At 46.2% G+C, this 19,707-nt stretch overlaps 1 long non-coding RNA gene across 1 annotated transcript; it reads right to left on the reverse strand.

Annotated features, from left to right (window-relative positions):
• Positions 1-255: 255 nt before the first annotated feature.
• On the reverse strand, positions 256-4,120 carry LOC129146974 (uncharacterized). Its single transcript, XR_008554401.1, has 3 exons — positions 4,100-4,120; positions 1,747-2,130; positions 256-403 (listed from the first exon to the last, which is right to left on the reverse strand). It is a non-coding gene; the product is annotated as an uncharacterized LOC129146974 (long non-coding RNA).
• Between the last annotated feature and the right edge of the window lie 15,587 nt (positions 4,121-19,707).

Consider the following 19,707-nt stretch of genomic DNA (forward strand, 5'->3'; position numbering starts at 1 on the left):
GGGGCTGTGCTCTGGAAACATGCAAATGAGCAGGGGCAGGGCAGTGGGCACAGCTGCAGGGGCTGATCTCAGTGACAGCACAGAGGCAGGGACTCCCCAGTGACCAGGTGTCCCCGGAGCAGGGCAAATTTGCCTGCAGAGAAGGTATTTCTCACTGGGGATCACAGGACATAGTCATTTACTGTATTGTTAGTGTGGCGATCTTTTGGTCTCACCTTATTTACAACATGTTTTACTTTCAATTCTCCACATAATACAGGGCTATTGTTATGACACTCGAAGAAATTGTGCAGGTTGCTCTATGTGTTCATGTGGATATGTTCTTAAGGTTAGTGAGGTTTCCTCTTGACTCTGGTTCACTGTTACTGTTGATGTGAGAAGTATCATCACTGCCAACCTGATGCTGTGAAGTAGGAAGACAATGCAGTGTGGCTGTCAGGAGTTGTAAGAGTGAGCCCCGACACTGAGAATTCTCCCTGCTGACCTCACCTCCAGCTAAGCCTTGTGTCTCTCCATGTCTGAGGGCCCCGTCTTATCACATCCATGCTGAACCAACGGTCAAGGCTATTCTCCCCCCATACCTGACATTCTCCCTCCCTTGTCAGTGCTGTCATTATACAGCCGAAGACATGCCCATCTCCTGGGACTCTAGCTCAGGTCCTTCATTCTCCTTCCTAAGGAGCTCCCTTCTGAGCTGAGGTCCTCCCAGACTAGCTCTTCAACGATTCCCTGGAATCTCCTCTGTCCCTGCATCTGCATGTTCATCAAACACCAAATGTCTTCGAGCTCCTAGCAGACAGCAGTCCCCAGTGCAGGGGGCAGGGTATTGGGGCCCAGCTGGGTAGGAGACCACACACTGGAAGGTGATGGGGACACCCCTCAGGGTTTGGAGCTCATACAGTGCAGGATGATCATCTACACGGACTTGAAGGGCTGGAACCAGACTGGGTGAGGAGGGTGTTCCCCACAAGGAGAGGTGACCTTGGTGGCTGGTGCAGAGCTTTGAACTACAGTATATGACAAGGAAGCAGTCTCGTGTCTATGAAACTGAATAAACTACCCCAATGTAATCCCTGTTTCTTTCACCATTAAACAGCATGACTGGAAATGGAACCTTGAAGAGGATAAGCCAACAATCCTGAATCTGCTCAGGACCACTGAGATCAGCTAGTGTATCTGCTATGGATTGAAAAAAGACTTTTCCCACATTCATATCCCAAAACTTTTATAAACTGTTCAAGGCTACCAATCCCTGAGGCCAATGTGTGTAGACTGCTGTCTCCAACATGTTAATAGTGGGAAGATAAGTAATAAAATGGAGCAAAATAGGTCGGGTGTGGAAGAAAATTTGTGGGTATTATGAAATATTATCTCCTCAACAATATACCCAAAACCACTCAACTCCAACATGCCCATAAATGTGAACTATGCCTCAGTTGTCCACCTGTCAGGCTGACACTGATTTAATGGTTGAGCCCAGAAAGGAGCAATAGGCTAAGATCTTACTCCCCCTCCTCATGACTATGGCTCAGAGAGCACATGGACCTCCATTCCCTACTGCTTCTGTCAGGACGAGACTTTTGGCTCAGAGGGCACATGGACCTCCATTCCCTGCTGCTTCTGTCACGACGAGACTTTTCACCTGAGGCCCTGTGAAAGGTGAGGCCTCAGGTGCAATAGAGGTTCGTTATCAAGAACCCTTAAGTGTAAACAACCCCCTTGAGTTCTCCAATGTATTCTTCTTACCCTAAGAGAAAAGGCCTGCTCTGCTCCTGGTCACCCAGGAGGGAGGTTTTTGTTCAGGCCTGAACCACTTTGGGTGGGGTACTTGAACCTTGCTGGCAGTAATAAACTCCAACATCCTCAGCCTCCACCCTGCTGATCTTCATGGTGAAATCTGTGCCTGACCCGCTGCCACTGAACCTGTCTGGGACCCCAGAGGCTCGGTTGGATACTTTATAGATCAGGTGCCTTGGAGACCGGCCTGGCTTTTGGTGGTGCCAATGCAAATAGGTGTTTCCATCACTATGTACAAGGCTCTGACTGGCCTGCAGGAGATGGAGGCCGACTCTCCCAGAGTGACGGTCAGGGAGAGGGGGGTCTGAGTCAGCACAATATCCCCAGTGGATCCTAAAATAATAAGAGAAAAAAGAAAACTTGATAAACTATTTTCATAATTTTCCTTCTGTTATGTATTCAGGATAAATTCATTTTCATTTTAATACCCTAAGGTAGACCCCAACCTCTGCAAGGTATAATGTGATGTCTAGAGCTACAAACAATCTCCCTTTCTCTGTGTCACTGTTGTCACCAGAAGACAGGTACTTGTTTTTCTGGTTTCCTCTTTACTCTCAGAGATGTCCCTTCCCCTGTCCTTTCCACAGGGCCAAGGCTGGTACACATGTGCATGTGCACTGAGACACGTGGGGAGCAGGTGCCCCCAGAGCTCACCCTCCCTGTTCCTTTCTCACCTCCCCTCTGCCCTTACCAGGGACCCAGAGCATCAGCAGCCCCAGGAGCTGAACAGGGAACCTCATTTCGAGAAGCTGACCTCAGAGCCCTGATAAATCAAAGCAAGGCCTGAGCTGACATTTTATCTCAGCCCTGCCAGGGAAGGTCCCCAGGGACCCACATGCAAATCCCCAGGTGTGGGCAGCAGGGTGCAGAGAGCCAAAGGGAGGGTGGGGCTCATCTCTGAGAACATAGGAAAAACTGTTTTTGTGTGGAAGGAAAACCAACAGTGAGGAAATCTATGCTGTCTAAGGGAAAAGGCCCTGCTTCCTGGTTTCCTGTGCCAGTTTTCTAGTTTTCTAGAAAGTTCTCAGATACCACCTTTACAAGTCACTCTAATAAGGTTGAAGTAGCAGCAGTATCAGATGATTTTGTCTTTTTAACATCTTATAAAAGACTGTGGGTTTATTCTTTCTTGTCTAAATTGAGATAAAACACATATGGAACAAAATGCAGAAATCTTATACCTAACTGTACAAGGACTACGTAGATTCACTACCTGGATGAAATTCAGCATATTTCAAATACTTCAGATGCCTCCTGATGCCCTTTCAAGCCAATATCTACTGCCATCCAAGGTAGATGCCCTTCTGACATCTGTCACAGCAGTTTGAATTTTTCTGGCCTTGAATTTCATCTTAACTGAAGTCACCACTCTTTACTTACTAATCCTGACCTTACTAGTTTATCAGACTTCAGTTCATTTGAGTGCTGTTGAAATATAAAGAATCTTGCAAATAACTTCTAAATTATTTTAAAGGACCCTGAACCTGTGATGGCTGTGGAATCCACTTGGAACCAGGCAATTCCATCTGGTCTCTACTGTCACTTTGAGATCCTGGTAAGTTCACTAGTGTGGTTGACTCATTAGTTCCCTGGTTTATTTTTCCCTTATTGGCAAAGTCGAAAGAAACAGGGGACCTGTTGCTGATTGTTATAAAAGGTCCCACACTGCAGACTCACTCAGCCAATCAAAGAAAGTGAAATGGATTTAAGAACCAAACAGGGCTTCCCCTTGTGGCACAGCGGTTGAGCGCTGGGCTACGAAGCTGCCCACAGCCTCCTCAGCACCAGTTCTATCCCCGGACGGCCGGCAAGTGTCCCACATGGCATGCAGACCTCTCCTGCCATGCCCCCTGCTCTCCTCAGCAGTGTATTTCGTCTGTCTGCCTGTTCTGTTCCCCACTCTGGCTCTGGTGAATTCTCTCAACCTCCCGCTCTTCTGAGTGTACCCACTGCTTGTACAAATAAATAAATAAATCTTTAAAAAAAAAAAAAAAAGAACCAAACAGTTTTCAAACAAATGACCTAAGCTCAAACCATGTTTTTACTATAAAACTCCTGTGTGCCGTTACCTTAATGGACACACCTTCAGATGCCCCTTGTTTGTGGACCCTGATCATAATCCTTAATCTGTGAAAAATGCTTTCTTTTTATACTACAGTCTGAGTATTGCTTGGTCAAATGGCCATTATGCCGGGATTGTTGATTGACTAGAGAAAGGAAAAAAGTATGGGATATATGAAAACATGGTAGATGGGATAATGACTGGTAGGGGCTGTGCGTGGTGTTACTGCTCATATCTCACCATGTAGCTCATGTTCCCTTTGCCTTCACTAGTGTCCAGGACAAAGTGGTGTTCATCTGACAGTGCCACCCTCTCCTCCATTCTGAATCCTGTAGGAGCATATGTGCAGTATCTGCCAGCAGTGAAAGAGCAGGAATAGAAGGATTCCAAAAGTTCCTCCAGGTTCCCCATATTCTCCACCTCCTCCTGTTCATCTGTAGAAATGGCCTGATTGTCATTCTCACTGGGGTCTGTGATGTCTTCTCCACAATGAAACCCTTTGTTGGCAGGTTATCTTATGTCATAGAGTCTGAGTTACCACGTGTTTGTCATTTCTTCCACGTCAATGGAATAATAGCTGTTTCAACATTGTAGATAAAGACCTGTTAACCATAAATCCACAGTTGAGCCAAAAAAAAAAAAAAAAAGAAAGAAAGAAAAAGAAAGAAAGAAAAATTTGCCAGTTGCTCAGTGGGCATAAGAAACAGGGATGGGTCATAACTTATGTGCTAAACATAAATATTATGATTATGGGACCAATAGCACCTTACACGGCCAACGTTCTGTAAAGCAGAAATATGACATCAGAAGGCCTGTGTTTCATCTGCCTGACTGACTATGGGCCCCTCCAACCAATCAGGAAGCTGCCTTTGGGCACAGATGCCTCCTGAGCACTTACAATGTGTTTCACCTTTGTGTTACAAACAGCTTCTTTGCTCTTAACTACACTGTGTGGCATGTTCTGACTCTGAACAAAAACTCAGAATCCTCACATAATATTTCTGGCAGAAACACAGCTCACAGCAAAGGCAGGTGCACATGTAGGAAACATGGGCTGCCTACTCCATGTAGGTTTCCCAGAATCCACAGCACCCAGGAGTCTGCTGCTCTGGGGTTCTGTAGATGGCTAGGGGTGCAGGAGGGCTTATCATTCTTGGATGGTGGATGCTGGGAAGTGCCAACAGTGTGTTCTTGGTTATTGGCATTCATGTTACTGAGGATGTGAATGATCTCATAACTTTTGTTATGAGATTTATACTCTGTGACCCACTGATTTTTTTGTTTCGTGACAGATTTGCTGATGGGCTTGGAAGCACATTATGTGTGTTCTTAACGTGTCTCTTATGTGTCCAAACTCTGAGAGTGGGGAAATATGCCCACACAGGCTGTCTGAGGTCCAGCTCCCAACATCAGCATCACCTCCGGAATCAGATGTATCTTTTCCCTCTGTGGCTTCCTAGAGATTGTTCAGGAGAGGGTCACCACTGAGCTCTGGAAGCCAGAGAAGTGGATTCCCAACCAATCACAGTAAATGTGGGCAGAGAGTTGACAAGGTGAGGTCTGGAAGGCCCCTGGAGGGGTGCTGCCAAGGCTCAGCCTCAGCTCCCGCCCCCAGGCTCTCTAGATAGACCTGAGTCCTGTGGTTTCTGGAGAGACATCACAGAAACCCCATCTAACATTTACTTTACTGACTATCCTGCAATCTTTGTTCACAAATACTATTCAATATTGTCATCTGTATCTAAACAATTCCTGACAAGACCCACCAAGAGAAAACTTTCCAAAAACATATCTGATAAAGTTGTTACGCAAATACACAGTACTCTTTAATTTAAACAAAAACAAAACAAATAACACAATTAAAATTGGACCAAGACCTTAACTCACTCACCACAAAGATATGTAGATGAAAATCAACATATGAAAGATACCCCACAGCATCAGTCATCAGGAAATGCAAATTGAAAAAAAAAAAGTCAGCACTGCAGCCCTACCACCATAGCCTACCTCCAGCACATGGAAACATGCTGTTCTGGCATCGATTTGACACAGGAACTCTAAGTGCTGGTGGGGATGCTAATTTGTGCTTCATATTGGACCACTGGTTATTGGATTCTTACAAAATTCAACTGGCTTTTACCACATGATCTAGCAATCAGTCTCCTTGGAATTTACCCAAAAGAGCTTAAAACAAGGCCCACATGAACCTGCACACACTGTTTACAGCATCTGCTCATAAGGACCAACACAGGACAGCAACCCAGGAGTGTTCCAGCAGGTGTGGAAGGTACAAATAACTGTGTACACCCAGACAGTGGAGCGTATTCAGCAGTGAAAGGAAATGAGTTAATAAGACACCAGCTGATATGGAAGAAACTTAAATACACATTACTAAGTAAAAGTAGTAAAGGCCACATATGCTATGAATACCTCCATTTGGCATTCTAGAAAAAGTAAAACTAAGGAGATAGTAAAAACATCAGCAGATTTCAGAGGTTATGAAGGGGAGAAATAGGTGGAACAAGAGGATTTTTAGTGCAGTGAAACTACCATGTATGATAACATAACAGTGGATACAAGTCATTGACCATTTGTCTTAACCCTTGGAAAAAAACAAAGCTGGTGTGACCCTTGTAAACTGTGGACTTTGTGTGTCAAGGACAGGTCAGAGTAGATTCATTTTACCCCTGAAGGGAGATGTTGAATGTTGTTAATGGGACAGGTGATGTATATGGGGGTCTGGGTATTTATGAGAATCTTCTGTATGTCAATAGCTTTTCTTGAGAACATAAAACTTCTTTTTAAATAATAATACCTATTAAAATTAACTTTTGCTTGTACTATGTGTGTGGCTTCTCTCCTGATGTATGAACCTTCACTAATGTCATTACCCAGGTTCCTCAGGTATCATCACCTCTGTCTATATTAAGTCAGCAGAATCACTGTCCCGACTGTGTTACTGGGACAGAGATGGGGAAGGAGACTCAGGATGTCAAGGAACCTCCCTAGCCCATCTAAAGGAACATTATAGTTTTGCAACCTTGGCTATATGAGAACCTCTCTCAGCAGATGGGGCACCAGGAGAGCAGCTGTGGCTGCCCAGCCTTGCACATCTGCTTTCCTGGGTAGTTTTTGTTCAGGCCTGTGTCACCGTGGGAGGGTAGCTGTTACCCTGTTGACAGAAGTAAGTGGCAGCATCTTCAGGCTCCAGGCTGCTGATGGTGAGAGTGAAATCTGTCCCAGACCCACTGCCACTGAAGCAGGATGGGACCCCGGGTTGCAAACTGGATGCACCATAGATCAGGAGCTTAGGAGCGTTCCCTGGTTTCTGCTGATACCATTGTAAATTAGTACTAACACTCTGACTAGCCCGGCAGGTGATGGTGACTCTGTCTCCTGCAGATGCAGACATGGAGAGTGGAGACTGGCTCATCTGGATGTCACACCCGGCCCCTGGGATGGAAACAGAAAACACACCCACACTGTCATCCTATCATGAGAGACTTCCCTTAGGGCCAGGGGTCCTGCCCTCCTGGGCCTGCTCAACTCCTGGTGTTTCCTTCCTCACCTGGGAGCCAGAGCAGCAGGAGGCTGAGGAGCTGAGCAGGGGCCCTCATGTCCATGCTGGGTCCTGCCTGGTCTGACCCTCAGGGGCTGGGGCAGACTATGAATAGTGTGGAGGGAGGGGCTGTGCTCTGGGAACATGCAAATGAGCAGGGGCGGGGCAGTGGGCACAGCTGCAGGGGCTGATCTCAGCAGCACAGAGGCAGGGACTCCCCAGTGACCAGGTGCCCCCAAGGCAGCAAAATTTGTATTTTTTCTTGGGGAAAACATTGTAATTTCCATCTATTTTTCTATGAATATACTGTTCCTGTGGTATCTTTAAGATTCACGATATAAAGAGAGGTAGAGTATATATACATCTCCACTATAAAAAAATACAAAGTCTTAACATTTGCTATTACACGGATGGAATGGAGGGGTTATGGTAAGCAAAATAGGTCAGAAGGAAAAGACAAAACCTGGATAATTACAATACATGTTGAATATGAAAAAAACAAGGGAATAAATAAGACTAATAAAACAAACCCTGGAAGTCTAATAGTAGAACTGAGATTACAAGAGGGAGAATTTAGTGTTGGGAGCAAAACGGGGAACATTGGAGTATGGGTGGGGGATCGTGGGTGCTCTGGTGATGGCTGTGGGTAATAATATTGATTTAAAGAGGTGTGAGCTTATACCCCCACATTACATACAGCGATAAAAGCCAACATCATTTCAATAAAAACAATAGAATTGAAAAAAAAAGATTCACCATAGGCTTTATTTATTTCCTATCTCTCCATATAACACAGGGATAAGAGTATAACACTCTAATATATAGCAAAGACTCTTTTAATTCATTATGTGGACATTAGTGAGGTCAATAAGACTTCCTATTTGCTATGATTCCCTGACATTCCTGGTGTGAAAAATTATCATCACTGCCAGTCAGAGAGGCAGTCAGGTGGCAAGACAATCAGCAGTGTGGGTGTCAAGAGTAGTAAGAGCCCTGACACTGAGCATCCTCCCTGCTGACTTCCTCTCCAGCTAAGCCACATGTCCCCCCACATATAAGGTCCTGTCCCACTACATCTACCTCAGCCCCAAGGTCAAGGTGTTCTCCCCCCACATCTGACAGTCTCCTCCCTACCCTGTGCTATGTCATCACACAGACCTGAGCACACACCCTGGTCTCCCTGGACTGTAGCTCACATCCCTCATCCTCCTCCCCAGGTGCTCCCTTCTGAGCTGAGGTCCTCCCAGATCAACTCCTCAGTGATCCCTGGGGTAAACTGTGTCCCTGCACCTGCACATTCCCTCACCGCCATGTCTCCTCCAGATCCCAGGAGACAGCAAATCTAGTCTCAGAGTGAGGAGGGGTCTCCCTGCCCACTCCCTTCTCTTCTCATGCTGCCAGGACGCTGCCTTCAGTGCTTGTCTTAGATATATTTCAGACAGGTAATCGTGAAAAGATGCTCCACATCATATCTCATCAGGAAATGCAATTAAGACAGCACCCCTTTAGTATGCCTAAGTCTAGAACACAGTTACACCTGTTCAGGACATGAGGGTGCCCCATAAATGCCTTATTCATAAATTCCAGAATTTGGGAGTGTCCAGGTGTTCTTCAGTGGGCAGTAAATTTAGGCATGAACTGTGGCTCACCCAGAAACAGGACCTTATGTAGCACTAAAAGAAACAAGTTTATAATCTAGAGAAGACACTTAAATGTCTCTCACAATGAAGAAATCAACCTGAAGAAAGCAACATACTGATTGCATCTGAAGGACATTCAGGGGAAGGGGACCCTGGGGATAGAAGTGACAGCAGTGGTGTCAGGGGCTATGACTGTGGGGGGAGACTAGCAGGTGGAGCATGGAGGAATTTGAAGGCAGTGAAACTGCTCTGTGGACATTGTCATGGTGCACACCTGGCCTGGTCAGTTCCAAACCCTTAGACTGCACCCGTAGGTGTGAGTCCTCTTGTAACTAGGGGTTTGGGTCCAGCAGGTACAGCACTTACACCACTGTGTGGGGGAGGGTGAGAGCAGAAAAGACGGGATCTTGTGTTTGTGTTGGAGGAGGTATTATGGGAAATCCCAGTCATTATGCTAAATTTTGATGGGAACATAAATATGCTCTAGTAAAGTAATACTTATTGAAAACAGTTTTTGCTTTAACTATCCCGAGTGGCTCCTATCCCACTGTATGACCCTGACTGGTGTTGTAACCTGGCAGCTGAGGTGTAATCACCTCTATCTCTATGAAAACAACAGAGTCACTCTCCTCTCAAGCTGTTGGGCTGAAGAGAGGAAAGAGTGTTAGGGGTCAAGGAGTTTCCCTGCTCCTTCTACCAGAAACCTCCAGCCTTTCTGTGGGTGATGACATCTGAGATGTGCTCTCAGAAGACAGGGCACCAGGAGGAGCAGTTGGGCTGCCCAGCCTCACACAGCTGCTCCCTGGGTGGTTTTTGTTTAGGCTTGTAACACTGTGGGAGGGTAGCTATCATGCTGCAGACAGAAGTAAGTGGCAGCATCTTCAGGCTCCAGGCTGCTGATGGTGAGAGCGAAATCTGTCCCAGACCCACTGCCACTGAAGCGGGATGGGACCCCGGGATGCAAATTGGATGCTTGGTGGATCAGGGGCTTAGGAGCTTTCCCTTGTTTCTGCTGAAACCAAGCTAACCAACTGTTAACACTCTGACTGGCCGGGCAGGAGATGGTGATTCTGTCTCCTGGAAATGCAGACACGGAGGGTGGAGACTGGGTCAACTGGATGTCACACCAGGCTCCTGGGATGGAAACAGAAAACACAGCCACACTGTCATCCTGTCATCAGAGGACTTCCCTGAGGGCCAGGGGTCCTGCCCACCCAGGGCTGATCAACTCCTGGTGTTTCCTTCCTCACCTGGGAGCCAGAGCAGCAGGAGGCTGAGGAGCTGAGCAGGGGCCCTCATGTCCATGCTGGGTCCTGCCTGGACTGACCCTCAGGGGCTGGGGCAGACTATGAATAGTGTGGAGGGAGGGGCTGTGCTCTGGAAACATGCAAATGAGCAGGGGCGGGGCAGTGGGCACAGCTGCAGAGGATTTAGGGGGATTTATCTCAAGAATAGCACAGAGGCAGCAACTCCATACGTCCAGTTTCCTGTAGAACAGCAACAATTTGCCTACAGAGAAATTATGTCTACCTGAAGAAAACAGGACAGATTCTCATCTTCTGCCCTGCAAGTGTAGTGTTCTTTTGGCTTCTTCAATATTTATATCATGCTTTCCTTCCTATTCTCCATATATTACAGGTCTAAAAATTTAACAAATTGATCTCATGTGTTTATGAGAATATTTTATTGAGCTTAATCAGATTTTCTTTTGATTTTGATTCCCTGATATTCCTGGTATAAGAAATTATCATCACTGCCAATTAGAGGTGCAGTGATTTGGAATGGCAGTAGAAAGGGTTGGTGTTATGAATTCTAAGTGCCCAGATATTGAGTATCTCCCATGCTGACCTCTCATCTCCAGCTAAGCCTTATACCCCTCCACATATGAGGCCCTGTCCACCTCGACCCCAAGGTCAGGAGTGTTCTCCCCCCACATCTGACAGTCTCCTCCCTCCCCAGTGCTTTGCCATCAACAGATCCGAGCACACGCCCCGGTCCCTTGGACTGTAGCTCATGTCCTTATCCTCCTCCCCAGGTGCTCCCTTCTGAGCTGAGGTCCTCCCAGACCAACTCCTTAGTGATCCCTGGGGTCAACTGTGTCCCTGCACCGTGCACGGTCCCCCATCACCACGTCTCCCCCGAGTCCCAGGAGACAGCAGCTCTAGTCTCAGGGTGAGGTGGGGTCTCCCTGCCCAGCTCCCTTCATTTCTCATGCTGCAAGGATGCTGCCCTCAATGCAAAGCCTGCCCCCACATGCAGCCTCTGAGCACATCCTCCTGTGTGTCCTGTTCCATCCCCACCCTCCCAGCGTGACCCTGGAGCAAACAGACCTGCTGGACAGCAAAGAGCAGGATGAGGAGACACTCCAGGGACTGGACTCTGAGGCGCCTCAGCCTATGTGTGAAGCAGGATGACCCGGGGGTTGAGGGTGGGTGGTTTAGAACAGGAAGTGGTACCAGACATACTGAAGCCTCCAAAGAGGGATGTCAAGGAGATGTACTCTGATGGAGGAGGGGGAGTGAATAAAAAGAGAAAAGGGGATGTTATTGCAGAGATGACCCAGTCCTGTTCCCCCCACAAGATCCTGGAGACCACATAGCCCCAGGGCAGGTGCAGCACATGGGACACTCATATCCACAGTGGTGACAGGAGGAGGGCTTGGCTGCTGTGCTGTGATGCTGAGCCAGTCAGTATCCAGATCTCCAGCCCCTGATCCTGCCTGGCATCATCCCAGGGGACCACCAGGGAGCAGGAGCCTGGGAGCTGGCTCTGTGTTTTGCTGATTTCAGCGTGGGGGATGTGGGTAAACGTTTCCTCATGTTTCCTCATGCAGCTGTGACCCTCTCCTGGGACATAATGATGAATTGGGAACTGGACCACAGAGTCTCCACTGGTGGCATCTAGGAGGGGAAGCAAACAATGACATCCCCTAACATCAGTACCAAGCAGATATTTCATCACTTAGATTTATTTATGATCAGGATAAAAAAACAGACTAGTCTTACTTTCAAATAAATGCCTGCTTTTCAAGTAAATAAGCTAAGAATGAAAGACGAGTTCTCCATCCACAGCAAAGTGAGAATAGGAGAAAGAAGAGAGACAAAGCTGGGGTTCCCATGTCCCTGAGAGGCCTCTTGAGTGTCCTCCTACTCAGAGACTGTGGGGATGGCTCTGGGGACACAGCCAAGCAGGCCTAGAGCACGGTGGCCTCCATCAAAGGCACAGACACCGGGCAGATTTACTCGTGCTCAGCACACTGGAGCTCCTCCTGATGTCTCAAGACCCCAGAGACTCTTCAAATCTTAGGGGCTTCCTTAGATACATGGACAGCATCACTCTTACTCTCCCAGGATTTCCAACATAGGCCTGGGGCTTATGTTTACTGTGGGTTTGCTGCCCTCTACGGGCAGTTTTATGACACGACAGCTTAAGGATAGTTGATGTGGGGCCTCAAAGAATCTTGCCTGTTTCCACTGCTATTTATGAAGCTGACACTGTAGCTAGACTATCAGCAGCACAGACTCTGTGGGCGCACCAGATGATTCCTCTTCTAGATAACTGGCAACCTAGGTGAGAACAGAAGGATCATATGTGACCAGGAATTCAGAATACATGTTTGTGACATGACCGTTAAGGGCCAGGATCTGGGATTCAAGTGAGTGAGATGCCAAAGATGTGCTTTGGAAAAAGGGAAAGAGGGCAGGACAGACCTGCAGGAGGAATGGTGGCCTGGGGTAGGAAGCAGAACTCTCCTGGTCTAGGTCTGTCAATCCAGCCTCCTTCCTCCTTCCAGAAACATTCCAGTGCAGCTCTGAGACCAGAGGTAAGAAGCACAGGTGAGAATCACAGTGGTTTGTTAACACTTGAAATATAGCTGGGACAACTAAGAAGCAGTTCATTATTTTAAGTAATTCTATTTTAAATGTATAGAGCCGCCTGTGGTTTGTGTGTGTTATGTTGGGTGGTGCACTTTTGTCACAGTGCAATCCCCAGGGAAAGGGGAGGTTCCAGATTCCCTGCCCCACCCCAGGAAGCGCACAGCTGAGCAGCAAGGGAGAGCTAGAAAAGACTGGGAAGAGGACTTGGAAGAGAGAAGAAGGAAGAAGGAGCAGACCAGGAGGAGGCATGTGGAGCAGAGAGACATGTAAAGAAGAAACCATGCTCGCTTCTTGGCCTTTGACCTGTACCAGGAACTGGGGGGACATATTTGAGAGACAGAGAGGGTGGTGAGAGTCACCCAGGGAGGCTAACAATGGCAGCTTTTTTCTTGATGCGCATGTAGGTTTTATTCTTTTCCCAGCAGACTTGCCTGCCCTTTTCCTATGCTCTCCACCAGAATTGCCCTGGTATTGTGGCAAACTCTCGGGCCTCAGTGCCCAAGCTTTGGGCCAGCCCTCTTTGGCTGGGCATTTACCCACCAGGGGATGGGTAACTTTGGGTACTTGATTTGGAACTTTATTTTTTCCCTTTTCTGTGTTGTACACTAATTGTATTGAAGTTCCTTTCCAGTAAGGGTATTACACACTAGAGTATCTTTTGTCTTGATATCAAAAGATGGCAGAACCTATTTAGGGGAGACAGGTTAGGGGCTTTTGAGGTAGCCCCAGCCTGCCCTAAAACAACAGGGCACTGGAAACATAATCAGACAAATGCACTGAAGTCCTTCTTTGTATAAAAAGTATCATTGGAGATCCTGGTTCCATTAGTCCCAAATGGTGGGTGTGAAAGGAAGTCATTTGCAAACTACAGTTAGAATTGTATAGTGAGATGAGGAGGAGATAAGCAGTAAGGACTATTCTTTCTTTGGGTGAAAGGTGTATTTCATCCAATCAGGACAGTTGTCCTTGTCACTCTCCACCCTTACTTCAACTCCCAGTTACCTTCTCATTGTGGATTCTGAGTTTCAACCCCTCCTAGGCTAGGAGACCTGAGTTTCACCCAAGACTAGCAACAGAAGCCTCAGATTCCTCCCCCGTTCCAGCTGCACATTCCCTGTGGGAAATTCTCCTTTTGCCCAAGAGCAGATTAATATCCATGGTGCTGATACTCACACAAAGGAACTACTTTTTTTTTTTTAAAGATTTATTTATTTATTTATTTATACAAGCACTGGGTACAGTCAGAAGCGTGGGAGGGTGAGAGAATTCACCAGAGCCAGAGCAGGGAGCACAACGATTAAGTACATCGCTGAGGGGAGCAGCAGGGGCGGCAGAAGAGGTCTGCATGCCATGTGAGACCCTCGCCCAGCGGGCAGGTATTGAACCGGCTTTGCAGAGGCTTCAGGCAGCTTCCCAACCCAGCACTTAGCCGCTGCGCCACTGGGGAGGCCCCACAAAGGAACTACTCTTGAAGTGAACCTTAGTGCTAATGTGGCATAAAAAATGTTGAGGTTTAAGTACAGACTCAATCTGCCACTCCATGAACCCAGGATAACCAACCTATCCCTAGATCTAGGCACATCCTGGCTAGTCATGATCATCCACATTTATGTCTATTTACTTATAAATGTGCAACTGTAATGCCCCCAAAAGAAATCAGCTGGATTCTGTATAAATTTTACTTACTACTTTGAACTTAACAAAAATGATGCATTAGACTTGTAATTACACTTGCCATGGATTCACCTATCTGGGAATGAACAGTTATCGGCGACATGGTTTGTTTCCTGAACCAGGAGCAGGACAGGAGGCTTGGTCCATCCAACTGTTCTTTCACTTCTGTCACACTCTGAATGTAATGAATGTTATACATGTAAACAGCTTGATCCATGGTAGGTGAGATATCACTTTGGAACACTATATTAAGTGAAATCTATTCAAAACACATTATGTTTATAAACCTTCAATTAAAATATATTATTGTGATTCATTTTCAGTTAATGACCAAGCACTGTGAAAATAATGCATTCATTTATTAAATAATTTTAAATAATTTATTAAATAATTTCTTATGACAATACAGAAACAAATTTGCCATATTGTAACACAGGGCTGAAATCAAAGGCTTTTACAGGAGGAGGAGGAGCAGGTGAGGATGAAGAGCCCAGGAAAATACAGACAAAGTATCTGTGGGGTGGAGACTCTAATAGGAAATGTAAGGGAATGCAGAAGCAGCCCCCATGATTCAGTGTTTTCAAGGATTCGGTGTTTTCAAGGATTCAGTGTTTTTGAGGATTCAGCATTTTCCAGGACTCAGGATTCCTGGGTCAATCATTCCTGCCCCCACTAGAAGGCTGTTGCAGGCCTCCTGAGGACTTGGAGGCTTTGCAGGTAGGCAAGCAACTGAAACTTTTCCCTGCTTTGCTGCTGTTACGGCCTGCAAGGGAAGGACCCCAGGGCTGGGCACCTCACTGAGCTGTGTAAGTGTGGGCCACTTGCTGGGTCCTTTGGCTGCTGCAGCTGCTGTCCCCAGTGTTGCTAATCTGGTGCTGAGCTGGCACACCTCATCAGCTCTAGTGAGCATCTCCTGCTGCATCTTCTGCTGTGGTTGTGAGTTTGATCCCAATCTATTGTCTGGCTACCATGTGCTCCAGGCTCTCAGTGGTGGGAAGATGCCATCTTGTCTCTTCTGTTCGGACTGGGGGTTCCACTTCTCAGTGATAGGAAGATTTCATTTTGGGAATGTGACCTTTTGTTTGGCATAGGCATTCCGCACCTTCAGTAGCAGGAAGATGCCATCATATATGACTTTTGTTTAGGATTTCAAAACACTGGATATGCTTTGGGTGAAATAACTGGCCATTTGTGCCCTCAGTGACTCTTTGTTTTCCCTTTGTTAAATAAATCCCATTATTGTTGTTTTCTGAACTTGAGTGGTCTTGCAACTGTGCTCGTGGGTGAAGAACTCAGTGACCAGTAAGCTGTTTCGGCACTCTCCTTGGCCAGCTTTAGCTTCCCATATTGCCCAGTATCAATATCTCATCTGAAATTGTTTTCAGGTTAATTAATCTTAACATCCTTGCCATTTGGGAGAGAATGTTGTTCTGGATTTTTCTCTTACCTATGGTAAATTTCATGGTCTTCATTTTTCAGTTTATGGTGTTTGTTTTAAAAACCACTCTGAAATTACAAAAACACCCACAACACTCAGAAAATGCATTAGAAGCAAATCAAGTTTTCTTGGCATTGAAATATTGTATTCGTTGTAAATTATCTAAATATTTGAATACTAAAAATGGTCCAGACCCCTCAGGAGCTACTTCCCTTTGTTCTCCACCATCTTCCACTGACACTGACTCACTGAATCTTCTGTGTCTGCTCATGAGACAAAAGGAACCCAAGTGGGCATCTGGTACAGGCCACAAGAGAGGTTTCTGTGCAAGGCTGAACCACTGTGGGAGGATCATGGCTCCTTTGCATGCAGAGATATATAGACTTCAACATCCTCAGCCTCCACCCAAGTCAAAACTGGGTATTGTCATCTAGTTCTCCCAGAGAATAGCTTGTGTAGAATGTTTTCCCAACCATATGATGGAGAAGATAGTTTAAGTAATAAAGATGTAGGAAATTGAGAAGATGGGAAAATGCCAATTTAGCAAAATTACCCAATATTATGCTATGAAAAACATATACAAACTGGTAAATTCCATTATGTTTTAAACTTCATTTGCAAAATAGCTATCAGTTGTCTGGTTAGGAGGCTGACTACATGTCACTGACCAATGCAGGCCAGGCAGGGAGCAGCTGTCCCTTTCACCACAGGGGCTGTTCCCATTCCCAGGCTACCCAGGCTCCCTGCTCCCTGGCCTCTTCCAGGCCAAGATGTGCAGGTGACAGGACTTGACAGCTAATGTCTCTGGTGGGGCTGAGGCGCTCATGGTTCAGGAGCTACTTTCCTTTATTCTCCACCATCTTCCACTGACACTGACTCACTGAATCTAGTGTGTCTTCTCATGAGACAAAAGGAACCCAAGTGGGCATCTGGTACAGGCCATGAGGGAAGTTTTTGTTCAAGGCTGAACTGCTTTGGGAGGGAGTATGATGGGTACTTTGCATGCGGAAATAGACTTCAACATCCTCAACCTCCGCCCTGCTGATCTTCAGGGTGAAATCTGCCCCTGACCACCTGCCACTGAACCTGTCTGGGACCCCAGAGGGCCTGTTGGAAACCTTATAGATGAGGAGCCTTGGCGAGTGGCCTGTCTTCTGCAGGTACCAATGCAAATAGGTGTTTCCATCACCACTTAGGAGGCCCTGACTTGCCCTGCAGGAGATGGAGGCCGACTCCCCAGGGACGAAGGCCTGGGTTCGGGGTGTCTGAGTCAGCACAACCTCCCCACTGGATCCTGAAGAATTGAGAGAGAAGTGCCAAGTCATTTTCATCAGTTATTTTCATTATTTGAAGTCTGTTATTAAGTTAAAATATCACTTTGTTTTATGTTATTTTTTTGAGATTTATGTTTATTTTATTTTTTTTAAAGATTTATTTACGCATACAAGAACTGGGGTAGAGGTCAGAGGTGTGGAGCGGGAGCGGAGAGGATTCACCAGAGACAGAGTGGGGAACTGAACAGGCAGACTGACTGAAATACATTGCTGAGGGGAGCAGAGGGTGAGTCAGGAGAGGTCTGCTGCACCATGTGGGTAGCTCCCTGGCTGGGGATCCAACTTGTCCTACAGAGGCTGCGGACAGCTTCATAGGTTGTGTCTTAACCCCTGCACCACCTGAGATTTATGTTTATTTACCAAAATATATAATCACAATACATAACCTTTGGAAATAGACCTCTAAACTTTGCCTTTTGTCTCTACATTTCCCTGTTATGGCTTTCCAGAGTATAGGTGCGTATTCCTCTGAATTCTTCTACATATTCACAGAGCTAAGCATAACATTCTCTGAAGGACAAGACATACACATCTAACACGGAGAGAGAATACACATGGAGGGCAGAGGGCCCCAGAGCTCAGCCTCCCCATCCTCTGCTCCATTGTCACCTTCACTCTGCCTTACCTGGGGTCCAGAGCATCAGCAGCCCCAGCTGCTGAGCAGGGAACCTCATTTTGAGAGGGTGACCTGATGTGCCCAGTTAGGTTCTAACTGTAAGCTGACTTTTATCTCAGGCTTGCAAGGAAATGTCCTCTCTAGGGACCCACATGCAAAACCCCAGGTGGGGCCTTAGGGTGGAGAGAACCCAGGGGAGCCTGGAGGGTTTCATATAACCAAAGGGAGTAGCTGGTCTTCAGTTTGATAAAAATGAAAAGAAACATTGGTATTGCCAGATAGGAGAAAGATCCGATTCTGAAATTTTTGAATTGCTTTATGGAAGACAGTGTGTGTGTCCCTATGTCTCTTACAAATAATATATGACTTCTATGAGTCTCTCTTCCTCTCTCTCTCTGTCTATGGACATTACATGAGAACCTAGGTCTCCCCTGCCTGCATGTGGGCGGTGATGGCTGTGAGTCTACAAACCCTTGGACTGTGCATCAGCAGGTGTGAGTCCTTTTCATCAGTTATGGCATTTACACCACTGTGGTGGGGGTGTTAAGAACAGAAAAGATGGGAGACTATTTGTGGGAGTGATAATACCTAGCAACTACATATCACTACATTTCACTAAGTTTTGCTGTAAATATAAACCTACTCTTTAAAAAAAATGTTTATTTGGCCTACAGGAACAACCAATTATTATCACAGACACGCAAATCAAGACCACAATGTAGTACCAACTCACAACTATGAGAATGATCCATATCAAAAAACTAGAATCAACAAGAGCTGGTGAGGATGTGGAGAAAAGGGAACCTCCCTACACTGCTGGTGGGAATGCAAACTGGCCAAGCCCTTATGGAAAGCTGCATGGAGGTGTCTCAAAATATTAAACACACATCTGCCATTCAACCCAGCAATTCTACTCTTTGGCATTAATTAAAAAAAATTAATTTTAAAGAAAATCGCACTCCCATGTTTATTGCAGCACTATTTATTACAGCCAATCTACAGACACAATCTAAATGCCCCTGAACAGATGAGTGAAGCAAGAAGATCTGGTCTATATACACAGTGGAGTACTACTCAGTGATCAAAAAAGATAAACTCATGCCATTTGCAGAAACATGGATGGAGCTTGAAAGGATAACACTAAGCAAATAAGTCAGAAGGAGAAACATAAGTACCAGTTGGAGTCGCTAATGTGTGAACATAATGAGTTACATTAATAGTCATATAAAGACAAGCTGAAAAACTAACCCCTTGATAACTCACAACAGAACCAAGAAAGGGGATGAGGGGAGGTAAGAGCAGAAAGGGAGGGAGGAGGCACAATGGTGGAGCACGGGTGAGTTGGTTGTAGTTACACTATGTTGGTCATAACTGATAGTGATACCCCAAAGTTACCTCAGCTAAAACCCTATACACACACGTGCACACACACACACACGCAGAGTGAGAGAGAAATGTTGTTTTTTTCTTTTTTACATCATTTTTCATTTTTATAGGGTTTTAGCTGAGGTAACTTTGGCATGTTTATCTTTTTTTTTTTAAAAGATTTATTTATTTATTTACACAAGAACCAGGGTACAGGCCAGATTCATGGGAGGGTGAGAGGATTCACCAGAGGCTGAGTGGGGAACAGAACAGGCAGACTGACGAAATACACTGCTGAGGGGAGCAGCGGGTGCGACAGGAGAGATCTGCCAGGCGCAGCAGGA

This window comes from Talpa occidentalis, unplaced genomic scaffold, assembly GCF_014898055.3.
Source record: "Talpa occidentalis isolate TD23 unplaced genomic scaffold, MPIMG_talOcc4v2.1 talOcc4.5, whole genome shotgun sequence".
Classification (NCBI taxonomy): domain Eukaryota; kingdom Metazoa; phylum Chordata; class Mammalia; order Eulipotyphla; family Talpidae; genus Talpa; species Talpa occidentalis.